Source organism: Camelus dromedarius, chromosome 19, assembly GCF_036321535.1.
Source record: "Camelus dromedarius isolate mCamDro1 chromosome 19, mCamDro1.pat, whole genome shotgun sequence".
NCBI lineage: Eukaryota > Metazoa > Chordata > Mammalia > Artiodactyla > Camelidae > Camelus > Camelus dromedarius.
The window spans coordinates 31,494,209-31,512,303 of record NC_087454.1 but is presented as its reverse complement, the minus strand read 5'-3'; the positions used below and the strand labels follow the sequence as shown (position 1 = coordinate 31,512,303).

The 18,095-nt window shown below is 43.0% G+C and overlaps 1 non-coding gene across 1 annotated transcript; it reads left to right on the top strand.

Annotated features, from left to right (window-relative positions):
* Positions 1-3,760: 3,760 nt before the first annotated feature.
* Positions 3,761-3,832, top strand: TRNAS-GGA (transfer RNA serine (anticodon GGA)). Its single transcript has one exon. It is a non-coding gene; the product is annotated as a tRNA-Ser (tRNA).
* Positions 3,833-18,095: the final 14,263 nt, after the last annotated feature.

Sequence of the window (18,095 nt, the reverse complement as noted above, 5' to 3'; positions counted from 1 at the left end):
CAACCCAGAGCGGGTTGGAACCCAGAAGACTTACCTTCTTCTTCTTCTTTTTTTTTTTTAAGTAAAGGATAAAGTATAATTTTTTTTCTGAAGTCAAATATTAATACATAAAATCTAAATAAATTATTTAATTTTTAACCTCTATAACGAAAACTTTTCTGAGACTGGTTAATAAATAATGTAGTGTTTCAACTAAAATTTTGTAGTTCTTGTGATTTTCAACGTAACTTTTTCATTACTGACTATACAAACAATTAAGAAAGCTTTCTAATTATTTGAATATATATTAATGGAAATTTCACATGAGAAATACATCATCCTTGGTTTGTAAAAAAAAAATATGTGACAATATAAAGAGGCTTCGCTAGAATTTTTGGAGTCTTTGTGAGTAACTGTACTTCCTACTAATTCTTCCTCCATTCAGAGTACAAAAAATCATTAGTACCACCAGAAAAGCCTTTTGTGACATCAATAGCATTTTTCTAGACCTGAGATTTAGAGGACTTACCTTCTTCACTTGGATGTATGGGGCTGGGGATACGTCTTAGCTGCCCTGGAGCCCTGAGAGTTGAAAGCCTGAGTGTGGGGAGGTTTGCGGCAGGAAGACAGTGGTTCATGAATGTAACTATTAAGCAATAATGGATGGCATTCCGCAAACAGAACAAATTAAGAAGGAAAGGACGAAGGGGATTTCTTTGCCTGAATCCTGTGTCTCAGCTGCATGCCCTCCGGTGCTCCCTGATTGCCAAATGTGGATCCAGGCCAAATGTTTTTTGTGGTCATTGGCTGCATCCGGACGGCCCTCAAAACTGTTTCTGAACACCAAGTGCTGACATGTTTGCCCTGGGAGGCCTCAGGGAGGGGTGGGGATGCTGGCAGGAAGATGACCCTAGGGTGGTATGAGCCACAGGAAGCCAGTGGGGGAAGTGATTTGGGGAAAAGAAAGCAAGAGGCTCTCTATGCCCCAGGGTGTTCCGCTGAATACAGACACCACACCCAGGCTGTCCAAGGCCCCCCTGCGCCCTGTCTCCCGAATGTGAGTGCTCTTCTCCCCGCTGTGCTTTTGGAGTCAGCAAGGATGGAGTCAGAGGACAAGAGGCCTGGCTGTAAGCAGCCACTTCTGAGCCTTTATATACGCCAGGTGCTTCACACATCAGTCTCATAGCGTAGATGTCAGCTTCCCCATTTTGTAGATGAGGAGACTGAGGCCCAGACAGATGCACTGAGAACTGTGTCCAGGGCCACAAAGAGAGTTAACAATGTATTCAGATCTCCCACCAGTAGGCAGGTCTCCCTCCAAACTCAACTCTCTCTATCCTCATTTTTTAGCAATAAAATATTTTTTATTTAAGCTATGTACATTTTTTAGACATAATGCTACTGTACACTTAATAAACTACAGTTTAGTGTAAGCATAACTTTTAAATATGCTCTGGTCGACCAAAACATTGTGTAATTTACTTTATTGCAGTGGTCTGAAACCAAACACACCGTCTTTCTAGAATCCTCCTAGGTTTGTGGGACTTTTTAAAATTATTTTTATTGAAATATAGTTGATTTACAATGTTTCAAGTGTGCAGCAAAGTGATTCAGTTACACATATATATATTCTTTTTCAGATTCTTTTCCACAATAAGTTATTACTGAGGTGGGAAGCCCCATAAAAAAAGCCGGCAGGACCCCCAGGCAGGGCCACTACTCTCCTGCCAGCACCATCCGGTTCCCTGGCCCAGCGGCTTTATCTCACTTTTTGCCTCTGAAATGGCTTACTTCTGGGAAAGTGGAACTTACCTCTAGAATTCTATTGGTCCCCTGAGCTAACTCCTGATTGGTCCATTTGTAGTACTTCATTTGCATGGAGCTCACTCCTGATTGCTTATTTCTCTCCGTCCTGATTGATCCATTTCTACAAAGCTTGTTCCTAAGTCAATTTTTGTTATACCTTATTTGCATATGATGTCACAAAGTGTAAACTGGCAGCCTATAAAGGCCTGTGTAAACCTACAGATGGGGTCCAGAGCTTGGAGTGTTAACTTCTCTGGGCCCGCTGGTGTAATAAACCTGAGGTCTCCAACTCTGCGAGTGCTGCTTGGTCTCTCGCCTGGATCCAGGTTGCTGTCACAACTGAGCTGTAACACTGAGCTGTCACACACTTTCCTGCAACATTTCAAGATACTGAATATAGTTCCCTGTGCTACACAATAAGACCTCGATGTTTATCTATATATACTGATGTGTATCTGTTAATCCCAAATTCCCAACTTATTTCTTGTCCCCCTAGGCTTGTGTTTTGAATATGACTGACCTATAAAGGGATTTTTCCCATGGGAATTTGTTCTGGCTCCTAGATCACTGTGCATTGGAGCTTTGGAAACTAGAGAGCAGAAAAGGTGTTTGGGAATCTTTGTAAAACAAAATGTTAAATTGGTACTCTCCTAAGAATAGCAACCAAAAGAAATTTGCCAAGTTTTCCATATCTTAAAATAAGATGTTAGACTACCTAATTCGCTGTTTCCTTCTGGACAACTCGATGGGGACCAGTAACTCTAAATCAAAAGGGTGAAACATTTTTTTTCAATCATTGTGAAGGAAATATGTGATGATAATGAAAATACAGATGAGCAGAAGAAAAAAAATATCTTTAATTCTTTGCACTAGAGTAAATTGTCACTAATGACTAAAAGCCTACATATAATAATAATGGTATCTTGACCAGGAGAACAACATTAACCCTTGGTTAATTTTATTGTATTATGATCTTATTATGTACATTATCCCACATCATTTTTAGCTTTCGATATAGCAAGCACTTTGGCATGTTATGATAAACTTCTTGATATAAACAGAAAGTTTGGCTTCCCACAACTGGGTTTTCCATCCAGCTGAGAGTTCTGTGACCTTGGACAAGCCCGCTCACCTCTATGAGCCAAGTGTTCCTAACTGTAAGGTGAGCTGGTTAAACCAGATGGGTTCCAAGGCCATCTTCAGTTCTGAAACTCAATGATTCTCAGGCATGTGTGGTCTAGCATGTGCCCCCTCTCCAACCCTTGTTATCTGATTCTCATCCCCCACTCTTCTTTCTCATCCACCTCTCTTTCTGTTCTCTTTCTGGCCCATCCCAGTTCACGCTACAGTTCCTGACTGAGCACACTGCCTCCTGGCACTGTTATGAGACCCCCTACAACCCATTCCAAGCCCTTTCCCAGAAGCCTGCAAGTAATATATCCAGGGTGGTTGGGACAGGGTCCTCTCACAGCCCCTGGAAGTGGGCTTGTTTTGATGCCCTCTGCCTGATGGAGATCAGAATGAAAGACTGTTCCTGATGGCTCACATGATCAGGATGGTAGCCACTTCATGTAAATCTCCTCCGCTGTGCTCTCCAAGTCCTCCCTGGCTTAGAGGGAATTCTAGTTGGTGAACTCCAGGGCCAGTCGCACACGCTTTACATCCAAAAATAGCAGCACCTCACACATGTTTGATCCTGATGAAGGAAAGTTTCTAGCAGTTCTCTTAAAGCTATAGAAAGGGAATCAATAATAAATTCAATAGAGGAACCTGCCTTCGACGACTGGGACAGCTCTACAAAGTGATAGAGAAATCTGAGACAGTTTGAAGAGGAAAGGAGCGAGATGAGAGTAAACTTTTCTGAGCATTGGTCAGTAAGTAAGTTTCAAGTGTCAGTGGGATTGAAGGGGAGGATGTAGAAATGACTGATACACCTAAGCAGTTTATAAAGTCAGAACTCTAAGGGGAGAGAGGTGGGGGTATAGCTCAGTGGTAGAGCATGTGCTTGGAATGCATGAGGTCCTAGGTTCAATCCCCACTACCTCTGATAAGGGGGAGAAAAGTTAAAATCAAAATTAAAAAAAAAAAATAAAGAACTCTAAGGGGAGATGAGGCTCACTAAGGGAAGGACAGGCAAGGGGTGAAGTCCAGATTGATACTAGGTGTTGTAATGACAACGAGCAGATAACATCAGAGTGGAGCTCTCCTTCTAAAGGAAGGGAAGGGGAGATGTGACTTATCTGAATAATGGATGATTTGGGTAGACCCAGAACTCATGGAAATTTGATCTTTGACTATGGGGGGATTTCCACTGGAAAATCTGGAAAAGTATGTTAGGAAAACAAACACCTAAACCCCAAATAAAAATGAAATGGAAATGAGAATATAAATACATTTGGCCAAGGAACCAAGAATCCTTGAATTACATACCAGACAATAGTCATTCTGTAGGAATGCTGAAGGAAATACATTTATATAACACTTACACTATGCTAGGCACTGTTCTAAGCACTTTGGACTTACTAAGCTAGTAAGTCCTCATAACCGATGTCATGGAAAGAGGAGGCTAGCATGGTGGATGAGTCATCCACTTGGGAACTCAAGTTAACCTAAATGATGGGCAGGACATGAGGCAGAAAGGAAAATGGCGGGCCAGGGATGAAAATCCACGAATGTGGAAAAGTCACTAGGGGACTGATAAGAGGCAAACATGCAGAGAGGTAGAAAGTATCTCAACTAACTCTCTGAATGATCACTTAGTCACTTATGTGTTCATTCAGCGTTTATGGAGCTTTGATATAGGGCGTGCTGATGCTCATCTTTAACGACAGTGCCAAGTTATTGTCAATGGTGCTGATGCTTCTACTCCTACCAGCAGTGTATTCGAGATCCTATTGATGCTCATTGCGCCAACCCTTGATCTTGATAGACCTTTTAATTCTTGACATTTCAAATAATTTGATACCTAATGATCTTATTGTGTTTTCATTTTTATTTCTCTCATTATTCTTGCAGCTGCGTGCCAGTAGACATGCACAAAAATGATTATAGTAGCATCATTCATAATGGCAAAGACTCTGGAGACAACTCAAATGTCAATGACAGTAGAATGGATGAAATATTGAGGTATTTATATGGTGCATTAGTATACAGTAATTAAAGAATTACTGCTGTACTTAGGAATATGGATGAATTTGATCAGAAAAAAGCAAGTTCCAGGAGAATGTATAGAAGTATGATATACTTTTTATAAAGTTCAAAAGCCAAAACAATATACTACCTATTACCTATATATGTATATAATAAAACAGATTAATCTTTTTTAAGCAAGAAAATGAGAAACAGAAGATTTAGGGTGGAGGTCATCTCAGGAGAGGTAGGGATAAGGGAACATACAGAGATGAGGTTGTTGACAATTTTCTCATTCTTGGCCTGGTTGGAGGTTCGTGGATGTTCATTATGAAAATAATCAAATTCAAGAGAATATAGAAAATGAAAGAGGGACACGTGTGGATGACTACTGATACTGTCTCATGAACCAAAGATTACAAATGCTTCAATTCTGTGTGCCTGGTTCAAGAAAACAAAACAAAACATTTACTGAGCTCCTCCTGGGAGAGGGCCTATGCTCTGGATTTATTCTGCAGTAACGAGCAACTCTAAACGCTCAGTGAGTTACAGCGGCCACCAGCTGTATCTTTCTCAGCTCTGGGTCAACAGAGGGTCTTTGCTCAGGGATCCAGGTTGATAAAACAACAAATACCCTGAATGTCAGTGATTTCTCTCTTTACCATTCAACACATTCTCAGCTTTTCTCCTTTAATTTCTAGCCCTGGGTTCAACGAATGGAAAGAAAGGAGTTGAGAAGGGGCAGTTATGAGGACTACTAAATACCAAAGAAGACATTAGAGTTGAAGACTTAGGTCGAAATGTGACTAGATATGAAATTTTCAATTTCCAACAATACCTTATTCATACCTAGACACATCCTCTCCTGTGCACTGCGGTCACAATTTCCATAGTTTGTTCAGAATTTCTGGCTCTGGTCATAGTCAATTAAAGGATTCTTAACGGGTAGCTAAGCTACCCATTAAGCTCCCATTAGATGCAAGCAAACGATCTCTTACAGGTGATCTGAATTTACGCAGGTGTCTCTGTTGGTTCATTTAACTTTCACTTGATAATCCCATCCAAGAAATTAGTAACTGGCTAAAGGCAGGATGTATTTGAGTTTTCAGGGTTTCAAGCCAATTTAGAGATCCCTCAATACAGGTAATTAGAGGATTATAGCCCTGTTGTTTTTTTTTTTTCCCAGCCAGATTTATTCCCTGATAAATGTGCACAATCAGAGTTTCTTTCTTCTTCTTCTTCTTTTTTTTTTTTTTGACTTAATAGGACCCTTTCATTCATCTCTTAATTGACCCATTCACATAGTTCCATTGCCAGTTTCCAATTACCTCCAGATGACTATTCAATTATTGTTCAACCAGTCATTCAATCAACATTGGAAATAATACTTTTCTAAAAATTACGTGTATAAAACACAAAATCTATAGTAGCATGGCATTTAGTATGTGCTTAATAAACATTAATGTTATTATTAAGCACAAATGGAACTAGAAAGCACTTAAAAATGATCCCCACTGACCACTGTTTTGACGGATTTCATGAGCTTCCCCACTCCGGCATTGAAATTATTTGTCCTCGAGTAGCAGAAATTGTGAAATAAAAGAAAAGGAGTCACCCAGAGTTTAGTCTGAGATTGGGGAAACGGGATAGAAAAAGGAAAAAGTTCCTGGAGAATTTGTTGAAAATGAAGATCCCTTCCTTTTTCTTTCTTGCTTTCTTTTTTTAAATATTGAAGTACAATTACAATGTGTCAATTTGTGGTGTACAGCATCACGTCCCAGTCATGCATATACATACATATATTCATTTTCATATAAGACCACCTCCTTTTCTATTCCTCTTTCTCACAAGTTGCCCACCTATTGGGCACAGTTGGTGCCCTAGGAAAATAACCATCTATGGAAGTGATGGAGAAGTCTCTGAAAAAGCCTTTGCAGATGTTTGGGGAGCAGTTCTTTTGTCTGTTATAGTCATTCCTCCCCTTTTGAAAATTTATCCTACTATCCTGCATGTTAGTGACCCTAAGATGCAGGAGGTAATCTCCCATCAGGAGGTGCTCTCCCTACTCTGCACAGAGTAGATAAACAACAAGGTCCTACTGTAGAGCACCGGGAACTATATTCAATGGCTCGTAGTCACCTGCAATGAAAGAAGAATATAGAAAAGAACATGTGTTTATTTGTTTGTATAGTTGAATCACTATGCTGTGCATTAGAAATTAATGCAACATTGGAAATCAACTATACTTCATTTTTTTTAAAGCCCCCTATATCCCTTCAAAATAGACTTTTGGCTTGTGACAAAAGGAGCAAAATGTCTACCTTTCCTTTCCCACTTCGGAGACTCCCATCTCAGGGACAAGAGCCTGACATCTCTGCTTTGTCCAGCTTCCCCACTCTGACCTCATTTGCAGTCCCCTGGAGCTCTATTATGCAACTTTCCCATGTGAAGTTATCTATCTTCCTTAACTGTCAACTCGATTTATTCCGGGAGAATGTTCCCCCCAGCTCTGTTGATAATCTATTCCAGGGCCAAATTACAACTGTAATTGCCAAGTTCCTAAAATAGCTGAGGTTTATCGTGCAGCTGCAATCACCTCTTACCTTGCTCAGAACCTTCCCTGGTCTTCCCATTGCTTTTGGTCTAAAGTCTAAAAGCCTTAATGTGACCTTGGAGGCCCTGTATGATCCAGCCCCCATCTGCCTGTCCAGCCGCATTTGGGGCCCCTGCTCAACTCTGTCATTCTCGAGACTCCAGGCTAGTTCCTTCTCCTCCTCCTCCTGGAATTCTCTCTTCCTCTACCCCTAAGTAATTCCCATTCTCACCTTGTTCTTGTTTGGTCTCATCATGGTCAGTTACCAAGGAGCACAATTATTGGATCATCTAGTAGTTGTTTAGCTTTGTAAGAAACCATCAAACTGTCTTCCAAAGGGTCTGTACCATTTTGCACTCCCACCAGCAATGAGTGAGAGTTCCTGTTGCTCCACATCCTCCAGACCAGCATTTGGTGTTGTCGGTGCTTTGAATGCATACCATTCTAATAGGTGTGCAGAGGTATCTCGTTGTAAGGTTATACCTTTCATGTTGTATCTAAAGAGTCATCGCCACAACCGAGGTCATTTCAATCTTCTCCTCTGTTATCTTCTAGGTACCTCCTTCATTTTCAGATGAGGAGACTGAGGGACAGAGAAGTAGAGTGACTTTCCCAGTTACTTCGAAGTTGAGGAAGAAAAGGCCAAAATCTTTGTCTCTTGAATCACCACGCAGTGACTTTCCTGCAGCTCACCTCACTGTCTCTCTGACTCAGCAAACTTCCCTCGACTTATTCCACAGTTTTTCTGAACCAAACAGCCCTTTTCTGGACACATAGCCTTCCAGGGTGAGCTGTTGAAAGCCTGCCGTCTACAGCTTCCCAGCCCTCGTTAGTTATCCCATCTCCTTACACAATGACCAGCTGTAGTGGATGCTGTGATGTGTCACCTAGGTCCTTTGGGAACACTGAAGGACCCTGTTCTGCCAGCCCCAGGTAGCACTGTCCACAGAGCTCTCAGCTGTCAATCCCCTTCAGAATTATTTCAAAAGGGTCACCTTACTCATCTCCTCCGACAGTCCTGGGCAAGAAGCAGGCTCGGCATTTTTTCTAACCCCAGTCTCCGAACAGGAGACTGAAGCACAGGCTTGCCAGATGCCACACAGGGGGCTGTGATGACAGGTAAAGGCCATAGTCATTGTCAGCTCCCTTTCCCAATCAGTTAGTCCCAGAGCTGGTGGTATTCCAGTGGAGAGGACGGGAGGGCTGGGTCACTCAACTCTGCCAGTGGTGACCAGGACCCAATCCTACAAGGCTCTGGTGACTTGGCCACCCCCTTTCTGGGATCTCTAGGTGAGATGCCATCTGATATTCACCTTGCAAGTCTCAGCTGGAGCAGCAGCTCCTAAGAGAACATTCGTCTGAGCCGTCAAGAATGGACCAGGGTCCCCCCATACTGTCTGGCCTTCCCTCAGTGCAACTTCTCACCTTGGGGTCACAGGATGGTCAAATACATGTCTTCCTATGCCCCCATGTTATCTGCAGCATCTCCAATGATTGATCATAAATGGTAACACCTAAAAACAAAACAAAACAAAACAAAACTGTTCTCAGATTAAGCGTTTGAGGAGAAAAATTATAAAAGTGTAAGAGGATTCTGAATTTAGATTGTTCTGCAAGTGTCTAAATGACTGGTGCATTTCAAAGAATCTGAAGGACAAACTGTAGAAAATGTCGGACATGGTTTAAAAATTATAAATAAATGTTTCAGGCTACAATATGATGTTACTTTGTCCATGAAAAAAGGAAAAAAATAGGTGGCATATTATGGTATGCCCTGGCTGCAGAATAAAGAAGGGAAGAGAAACCAACATTAAAAAAAAAAAAAAAAAAAAAAAAGGAAAGCAATCTGTATGATCCAAAGAAATCAGGTTTGTATGATTACAATGCTGACGGCAACTGTTCCAACAAGAAGTCATGACCTCTCACCTAGTTCCAGATATGAGACAGTTTGCAAACCCAGAACCCACTGACTGATGCAGAGGACGGTACCCAGGAGGAAGGATTCTGCAATACAGCAATGAATTAGCAGATAATGATTTCTCCGGTACTTCCCCAAAGGTATCTACAAACCCTTACTCAGGAAACCACGCGCTGGGGAAAAGGGAGTGTTCAAATAAAATGGAGCCCATGTCTGGATTACAGTGTGGACTCAGCCAGGAGTCCTTTTTCTGGTCCCTGATGTATAACTGGAGATGATGTACTTGGTAATAGGCACAACCTTGACATTGGTTTCTTAGCCTGTGCACCAAAAGCTACCATAACAGGAAGGCTGGATGGAAGAAAACCTCCGAAATTGCACCCTTCTCCCCTGGCAGGGCAGTAAGTAAAAGGAATATTACATCCTGGGGGAACGAAAGAAATGAATGTCATCCCTGAAATTCTTTCCCATCCTATCTCCATCTATTTCACCGGTGTGAGCCCTGAAAAAACCAGATGGCTCCTGCAGGATGACTGTAGATACTACAAGCTCAAGCAAGTGCTCATGCTAATTACAGCTGCTCCCAGAGTGCATTTTTTTTAGATCAGAGAAGCATAGCTCAGATTCATGAAATGTAGTCTGGCCAACCCATTCTTTTGTATCTATCCAGACAGAAAAATATATCTGGAACACTACAGATTTACTTGGGATAGACAAATGTATACATTTACAGTCTTGCTCTAAGGCTGTGTTAACTCTCAGAGATCTGGACCAGCTGGGCAATCCATAGAACATTCATTTGTCCACTCTTTGGATGGAATCATGCTAATTGGACCAAATGAAAAAATAATGCTAGTTCATTGGAAGCCCCTTTCACTTCAGAGGATAGGGGAAAAAAAAACAATGAAAGTTTAGGGGACCCCATATTAGTAAAAATTTTAGGTGTTTGGTTGTTTAGGGTATGCCAAAACATCTCTGCAGCAAAGGGCAAATTGTCTCCTCTTGTGCCTCCCGGGACAAAGAAGGATGTTCAACATCTGATGGGTCTCTTGAGGTTTGAGAAGCTGCACAGTCCACACCATGGAATAATGCTCCAGCCTAGTGATATGGAAGGTTATCAATTTTGACTGGGGTCCACAGGAAAGGGCCCTGCAGCAGGTCAAGGCTACTGTGCATTATTTGGCCCTGGCATTTGGCCGTATGCTCTAGCAGACCTGTGATATTAGACACATTCCCAGTGGTGGGAAACGACTCCATAAAGAAGTTATGCTAAGCACCCAAGGAGAATCACAACCCAGACCCTAGGATTTTGGAGCAAGATCATGCCTATTCTAACAATGTCATACCTTTTTGAAAAATAGCTTCTGGCATGCCACTGAGCCATGGTAGTCAGTGATGGAAATGACTGGTCGTGAGACACCAGTGATTGCAGAGTCAAAACTGTCCATCGTGAGCACAGTTCTGTTGTACCCACTAAGCCATAGGGTTGGACGGGTCCAACAACCATCCATCGCAAGATGGAGGTAGCACGCAAAGGCTGGAGCATGAGCAAGGCCAGAAAGCACAAGAAAGATTTCTGAGCAAGTAGCCCAGACAGGAGATAATAAGGATGACTGTTGCAACAGAATCTCTCTCAGCACATACCTATCACCGTACGGAGGATCCCTGACAACCAGCTGACGAATGAGGCAAAAACCTTGATTCAAAGATAAGTGGCTGCATGGAGACAGCCTAAATGTCCATCAATAGCTGACTGGATAAAGAAGATGTGGTATATTTATACAATGGAATACTACTCAGCCATAAAAACCAACAACATAATGCCATTTACAGCAACATGGATGTTCCTGGAGAATGTCATTCTAAGTGAAGTAAGCCAGAAAGAGAAAGAAAAATACCATATGAGATCGCTCATTTGTGGAATATAAAAAAAACAAAACATGAATACAAAACAGAAACAGACTCACAGACAGAGAATACAAACTTGTGGTTGCCAAGGGGGCAGAGGTGGGAAGGGACAGACTGGGATTTCAAAACTGTAGAATAGATAAACAAGATTATACTGTATAGCACAGGGAAATATACACAAGATCTTATGGTAGCTCACAGAGAAAAAAATGTGACAATGAATATATATATGTTCATGTATAACTGAAAAATTGTGCTCTACACTGGAATTTGACACAACATTGTAAAACGATTATAAATCAATAAAATAATGTTATATTGTTCAAAAAAAAAAAAGAAAAAAGAAAAAAAGAGAAAAAAGAAGAAAAAAAAAAGAAAAAAAAAGGTGGCTGTGTATGCGAGCTCATGTCATAGTCCAACAGGGGAGATTGACCCTGATTATCAGGAGAAAGTATGGCTTTTGAGGTAATTCCTTGCGGTGCCTCTAGAAACTCCCTTGTTTATTGATAAAAGAGGGCAGCAGCCGGTCTGATAAGGGCAGGATGACTGGGGCCAAGATCCCTCAAGGATGAGGACATAGGTGATGCCATGGAGTAAGCCACCAAGACCTGAGAAGTGGAGGCCAGGAGGCAGAAGAATCTATAATGTCTGAAGAGGAAGGAAATAATGAGTCTCGGTTGTGATCCTGAAACCAGCCAGAGTGCTCTGGGCTAACCATCCTCTTCTAAGCTTTCCTCAAAAGAATCCCCCCACCACTCACAACCCACCCTGGAATTCTAGGGGAGATGCTTCCAGAACTTAAAAGTAGTGGATGCAGGCGGCATGAAGGAAAGATGAGTGTGTGTTGTGATGCACGGCTTATGTTCCCCGTCAGCTGTCAAGAGCCTATTCTTCTACCTGCTGGGAGTGCTGTGTGCAGATACCCTCAGCGTTCAGCCCTTTGCAATATTTACCTTGGCTCAAGAGAGGTGGGCACACGCTCTCTGCAGCAGCCCGCACCCAAAGACTGAAGGTGAGTGCTGAAAAATGCTGGTGTCTTAGTGATGGCTGTGTCCTCACAAGACAGGAAACACTTTGCACCTGGTCGTTTATCGACACATGTCTGCTTATGTGAACTGGGAGCGAGTGAGCAGTGAATGTCTGAGTCTTTACAGTTAACACCAAAGGAATGTGCCAGCTGGCCTGGCAGGGATGCTTTCAGGCTCCGAGCTGGCTTTACGGAAGAAGTAGGTTGAGGCCAAGGAATTTAATGAGCCCGATTCGGCCTCCCCATAGCCTTTAAATCAATTCCCCTCCACTCGGAAACCTTACAGCACCTGCAGGTGTAATGCTAGAAAGTGTAATCATTGAATATTTTAATTGGCTCATTCTTGTCTCATTGGTGATCATCTTTTTCCATAAAAATATAGAAACTCTTTCAGCGTTAAGGATCGGTTTTTAAACATCTCTATTTTCTGCAGCACCTGGCGTGGTACCAAGGACTTAGAAGCTGAGTATTAGCCAATCAGCTGACCTCAAACCCACCTAGTGGGTATAGTTTATACCCCTAAATTTCCAGGTGTGGTGGAAAAGCAGTTTTTACTTTAATGTGTTGAGTATCTGTCATACAGAAGAACACGGAGAGAGAAAGATGTCACAGATGAAGGGGAGAAAAACCCACCGTAAGATCCCAGAGGCGGCATACTTCTGTCTCAGTCTCCTTCAAGTCTCTCTGTTTGGATTTCTTCACCAGGAGTAAAAGATTTCTTTGTTGCTTTTTTAGATCTGGAGTGAGTCAGCATTCGTGTTTTTGTTTGTTGGTTTGTATAGCAAAACCGTCTTCCATATTCCTAGAATTGTGAGATCTTGGCAGAACACACTTAAGTGAAAAAAGAAAAAAGTTGAAAGGAAGCCTCCTTCTCTGTTTTCTTCCCAGAGTGTTGAAATTGATTCAATGCATGACATTGGGCTGTTGCGGTTGTTTAAAAAATCCCTGATTTATGCAAATAGGGATAACACTGAATTTTGGGGGAGGACTCTGGAATTCCCTGTGTTTTCTGGCTGCAGGCTTTTCATTTATAGCCCGGGAAAAGTTTGTCTAACAAACCATGCCTGACAGTGTGAGAATTGTGCTTCCTTCATTTTGCTCCACATTTTAAGGCCTTCCAAGGCTGAATGTGATTTTCCTGTCGCATTCTGCTGGTGGTGTTACTGTAGGATATATTAAGATGAATGAGACAAGTCTGTGCTTCAATCTCTAGGCTTGTCAGCTAAGGAAATTATTTTTACAAGGGACTACATGAAATGAACTGGTTTAAGGAAAAAAGCCACCATCCTCTACATTTCTCTAAATACTCTAAAGCAAAAGCAAACACCCTGGACTTTAAAAGATAAAATCTTGGTTTAGCTGCATTTTGTGATGTTGTGTGTGTTCTGAGAAGGCTGATCTTGTTCACAAGTTTCATTTTACCGTAGCAGAAACTTTGAGATCAAGGGTTGCGGGTTTAAACGATAATTCTGCTAGATGTTACCTATATAACTTTGATGACTTGTTCTCTTACTGGCTCAATTTTCTTATCTCTAAAACTGAAACAAGAGAGATGCTATGTTAGAGTTGTGAGAATTAAGGGAAAAACTTAAATTATCTAACACAGAGCATAGCGCATACTGGGAACTTGGGAAATGTTAGTTGTTTATTTCCCATGCCTCTTTTTATTCTTTTCTATGAAGAATGAATCAATAATGGTCACGATGGGGTGACATCTGCCTGTCTGCTTGAGCTGCTGTAACAAAATACTGTAGACTGAGTAGCTTAAACAGATGTTTATTTCTCACAGTTCTGGAGGTTGGGAAGGTCCAAGATCAAGGTACTGGCAGATCTGGCTTCTCACTCTGTCCTCACTTAGGAAGGGAGGGAGAGAGAGAGAGAGAGAGAAACTCTGGTTTCTCTTCCTCTTCTTCCAAGAACATAAATTCCATCATGGCAGCCCCACTCTTGACCTCATCAGAATCTAATTACCTCCCACAGGCTCCATCTCTAAACACCATCACGGTGGAGGTTAGGGCTTCAGCATGTAAATTTTGAGGGGCACAGACATTCAGCCCATCCCCACATCTGCAGTGCATACCCACATCTGCAGCGCATACCCACATCTGCAGCGCATACCCACATCTGCAGCTCATACCCACATCTGCATGACAGGCAGTGACTGAAAAGACCGCAATGTTCTCTGCTGCCATTCCTGGCTGGTCTCATTCGTAGTCACCACCTCGTGCTCATTAGTAGGGAAGATTCCACGGAGAGGATCCTAAACCCCAAAGGACCCTGTGAGGTTGGTGAACTTTGAGGAGCATGAACCCCCCAAATTTCCCTAGAGCTGAGAGAGGGAAAGCAAATGGGTGGAGGTGGGAGAGGTGGAGCCTAGTGTGCCCACCACATGATCCACGGCCTCATTTTCTGCAAGGAGGTCTCAGTGGCTTGTGACTGGTGATGCTGGAGCTAGAACGCAGGCTTCACATTAGGCAGTTAGCAACTGCTGCCAGCTCCACCCGGGACACCAGGGAGGGCAAAGCTTATTTGCAGCTCCGCTGTGGGGCTTAGGACAGCCTTGGTCCTCGTCTGTCATGGGGTTAATTGCCAGGGCTGACAGCAAGCAGAGCCTGAAGGAGATGCACTCAGGAAGAGTTTGGAGGGAAGAAGGTTTTGAGTTTCCCTGGAGGCAAGGAGACTTGAGTGACTCAGGGAGGCTGCAACAGGTTTACATTAAGAGGTGGACGTAGCTGGCAGCAAGCCACAGTGGCTAAAGGAAAAATCATGCTCTGAAGCACCCCACCAGCAGGCAAGATGGAAATGGGGTACCTGGTAACAATAGGCACCTCCTTTCTTCCATGGGTTCTCACAGGCTGCGTGCTGATTTTGAGATGCACATACTGAAATGTTATCTATAGTGCTTTCATTTAAATTACATTTTAGTTGTATAAAAATGGTAAGATGATTGGATAAAGAAGGTGTGGTATAGACATATATACAATGGAATACTACCCAGCCAAAAAAAAAGAATGAAATAATGCCATTTGCAGCCACATGGATGGACCTGGAGATTATCATTGTAAGTGAAGTAAGTCAGACAGAGAAAGACAACTATCATATAACATCACTTATACGTGGAATCTACAAAAAAAAAGACACAAATGAACTTATTTACAAAACAGAAACAGACTCATAGAAAACAAACTTATGGTTGCCAAAGGGGAAAGGGGGTAGGGGGTAGGGGAAGAAGATAAATTAGGAGTTTGTGATTAGCAGATATAAAGTACTATATATAAAACAGATAAACAACAAAGTCCTACTGTAGAGCACAGGGAACTATATTCAAGAGCTTATAATAACCTATAATGAAAAAGAATATATACATATATACATACATACACACACGCACACACACATTTCTGAATCACTATGTTGTATACCAGAAACTAACACAACATTGCAAATCAACTATACTTCAATTAAAAAAAAAGAAAGAAAGAAATGGTAGGAAGAGGGAAAGGAGAAAAAAGCTAACTGTGAGATAGCCCAGGTCTTCTGATGAAGTTGTGGGCTGGGGGAAGCACTGAAATTGGAGCAGTGCCTCTGGACCCCACTTATGGAAGAATGTTGAGTTGGATTCATGTTGATGAGATTCTTTAACCTCGTTGTTCATTTTCATCTCCTGTGAGAGGTAAGTGAACTAGCTTTTAAGGGTACGCAGAGGCAGGCAGATGATTAAGTCCACGAAAGAATTCTACTTATGTTTAGCATCAACTTAGTTCCCTCTTCCATTCTTCATGTGAACATTGCATTGTAACTCACAAATGGTGCATTGCTATACAAGCCTTGCTATAAGAAAATACTTGTTGAGAATCCAGGTCCTTCCTCTGTAACCAGCATCTGGTAAAAACAAACAAACAAATCACAAAAAAACCCTGTTCTTCAGGAAAAGAAAGAGACACACCTGACACCCACCTGGGGCATCTGCTTAGTGAAAAGCAAATACATTTTTCTTCTCGCTCTTTCTTTTGTGAGCATTAAAGAGGCTTGTGAGTTTTCATGAGCTGGCCAGGCTCTGCAGTGAGCAGAGCCACAACACCGGTCCCACGGGCGTAACTGAGTGAGTTTTCCTTTTCCTCCCACCATGGCTGACTGAAGCAATTCATGGTTTTTGGTTCCTATTTAATCTCCTCTTTTCCTCTGCCAACCCTCTGAACTTCGCCATGGCCTGTTTGAAGATTCTTGGGTCAGCATCCTTCTGCTCTAGGACTTGGAACCGAAGTCGTGTGTGTGCGGTTGGTGTTGCCAGGGTGCCCTCAGACCTGGGCTCTGTCCTGGCACTAAGCTGACATTTGACACACGTCTTGAGCAAATGACAAAAGGGCAGTGTGACCTAACACTGCAATTCCCAGATGCCGTCTCTGGGGACAGGAAACTGGGTCACTCCTCCTGAGCTGGACACTTTGGGGAAACGTGCAATTTGTTTGGGGCCCTGGCAGGTGAGGGTGATGGCTGAAGCTGGGGAAGCAGACAGAAAGGAGGAAGCTGCACCAGCCGGTGTGAAGAAGGCAGCGTCTCATGGGTAAACTGCAAAGCCCCAAACCCCTCCATCAGCAGAGCCAGGTGGGCTGACGAGCATCCCCATCTCCTGTTTCCTCCAGGCACCCCACAGACCACATGTCACTCTCTTGATTTCCACAGCCACGACTCTCTTTTAAAGAAAGTTTCAGCTGCTACTATTGTTTAAAAATGCACAAGCAAGTGATGGATCGTGCTTCCCTGGGGAACTGCCCAGTTAGGGACCTTCTTGCTGGATTTCCTTTATTAAGGATGGTGACAGCCCTTTTTGGAGCCCTAAATCCACTCCCCCATTCTTTTACATTCTGCCAAGTACAAAGGGACAGGAAGTCTCTCTTCATAGCCCTCCTATGGCCTCTGGTCTCCAGGGGAGGGGAGACAAGCACAGGCTGTTCCTAGTAGGCCCTTGGGGCAGGCTCTGTGGGACCATTTTCAGATCAGGGCAAGAGCCTCTGTGAACATCCCTGTTCCATGTGGACTGGTGTGAACTTACCGTGATGCTGCTGATGGCAGAGTCACCGCAGCAGCTCCAGGTCCTTCCTAGAAAGCCCTTCTATGACTGCTGTTCCCGTTTGAAGGAGAAGAGAGGCAAGGGAGGTAGTAGATGTGGGCTGAGAGGTCCTTCATTAAATACCCTTAAGAACGTTTGGCCCCATGCACAGGTTCCCAAACTTTGGTGTGTTTCAGGCTCACCAGGACGGCTGGGTAAGACTCACATCACTCGTTGGGGCCACCCCCAGAGGGTCTGGGGTGGGGTCTGAGAATCTGCATTTCTAACAGGTTCCTGTTAAACTCACTGATGTGGCTGGTTTGAGGGCCACACTTGGGGAAGCCTGGTGCCTTGCTTCCTCAACCCGGGGTTGGCTCCACAGCGTGATGGAAGGACTATGGGGTTTGGAACCAGAGAGGTATGAGCGCGAAGCTTGCTCCTAGTCCTCGTTATCTGGATGACCTTGAGCGAGTTACTTAACCTTGCTGGGAATTAGTTCCCTTGTGTGTAAACACACCCACCTATGAGGTCATTTCTGTAAAGCCGGTAGGTGCAGTGCTTGGCCAATGGCAGGTGTTTAAAGAACGATCACCCTTTTTCTCTCGCTGCCTTCCTGAAACCCTGGGAAAAGTCACTTGAAGGGGAATGCTGGCCAGACTGATGCTTCCAAATCCAGACTGTGCAC